The 1637-nt window shown below is 32.7% G+C and overlaps 1 pseudogene; it reads left to right on the top strand.

Annotated features, from left to right (window-relative positions):
- The first annotated feature begins 10 nt into the window (after positions 1–10).
- Positions 11–947, top strand: LOC102811231 (annotated as a pseudogene).
- The last annotated feature ends 690 nt before the right edge of the window (positions 948–1637 follow it).

The following is a 1637-nucleotide window of genomic DNA, read 5'->3' as shown; positions in this document are numbered from 1 at the left end:
AGTTAACTAGTGTGTATGCTACCACACAGGTATCCATGATCAAATGTAGTGCTTTTGCTGTAGTGGAAAACTGCAAAGTTGGGAACCTTGTAATAGTGTATGGTCAGAACACAGGCGATATTTTCCCAATAGCTTCTTTGTTGTGGGATGGAATATTAATGCACAAAGTGAATCTGATGTCTATAGTTCTGATAGGAATTTCTCAAATTCAATAAATCCTCCAAGATATCCAGCCATGGTAGATTATGAAGAACAGATCATGACTTTTGGGACTTGGATATACTTAGCTAAGAAGGAGCAGCTTGCAAGAGCTGGATTTCATGCTTTGGGTGAGGGAGATAAAGCAAAGTATTTTTACTGTGTAGGAGGGTTAATTGATTGGAAGCTCAGTGAAGATACTTGGGAATAACTTGCTAAGTGGTATCCAGCATGTAAATATCTGTAAGACAAGAAGGAGCATGAACATGTAAGCGATATTCATTTAACCCATTCACTTGAGGAGTATCTGGCAAAAGCTGCTGAAAAAATGCCATCACTAACTAAAAAAAATGATGATACCATCTTTCAAAATTCTATGGTACAAGAAACTATAGAATGGGATTCAGTTTCAAGGACATTAAGAAAATAATGGTGGAAAAAAATTCAGACATCTGGGAGAAACTATAAATCAGTTGAAGCTCTGGTCGCAGATCTAGTGAGTGCTCAGAAATACAATGCAAGATGAAACAAATCAAATTGCCTTGCAGAAACAGATTAGTGCTGAACAACAACTAAGAATACTGCAAAAGGGGAAACTTTGCAAAATCTGTATGGATAGAAACATTGCTTTCTGTTTTATTCCTTGTGGGCATCTGGTCACTTGTAAGCAATGTGCTGAAGCAGTTGACAAATGTCCCATGTGCTACATGGTCATTACATTCAAACCAAAAATTTATTTCTTAATATAACACCACAGTAGGCATGTTTAAATTTGTAATGTGAACTGACCTTAAGTTATCAACATTGAATTCCATTAATATTTGCTACCCAAGTAGGAAACAGAGTATAGACTGTAATATTTTAGTTGATATTCTAAAATTTTTTATTTCTAAAATTTTAATTTATGGAATTTTCATGAAATGAGCTATATTATTTATCTCTTTGTTTTCCTTACTGTTATTCCATTGAAATCCTAAATTAAAAAGCATCATATTATATATGATCACTTCATGTATTTGCAGTGCACTTACTTGATTTTTAAGTATAAATGAATTAATCAACTGAAATCTTCATTCCATTCAGAGAGACTTAACAAATGGAGCATTCTGTGTAAACATGACAATTTAGATTTAATCTTACAAAACACATAGTTTGCTTCTTGTGGAAAAAGAATGGATTATTCCACACTGTCAGAAAGATGGATATTATCTTTAGATTTTTGTCTTTATGTTTTAGTGTTGTGTTCATTTTGTTTAAAAATTATGCACATGTATTTGTGTGAATAATTTAAGGATGATTTTGCCATTTGATAAATATCCCCAATGAACATATATGCAAAAATTCTCAACAAAATACAAAACAACAGAATTCAACAACTCATCAAAAGATAAAAATCATGACCAAGTGGGATTCATATCAGGAATGCAAAGATGGTTCAA

Source organism: Chrysochloris asiatica, unplaced genomic scaffold (genome assembly GCF_000296735.1).
Source record: "Chrysochloris asiatica unplaced genomic scaffold, ChrAsi1.0 scaffold06441, whole genome shotgun sequence".
Lineage (NCBI taxonomy): Eukaryota > Metazoa > Chordata > Mammalia > Afrosoricida > Chrysochloridae > Chrysochloris > Chrysochloris asiatica.
The sequence above is the reverse complement of the archived record's forward strand: the minus strand, read 5'-3'. Positions and strand labels throughout refer to the sequence as shown.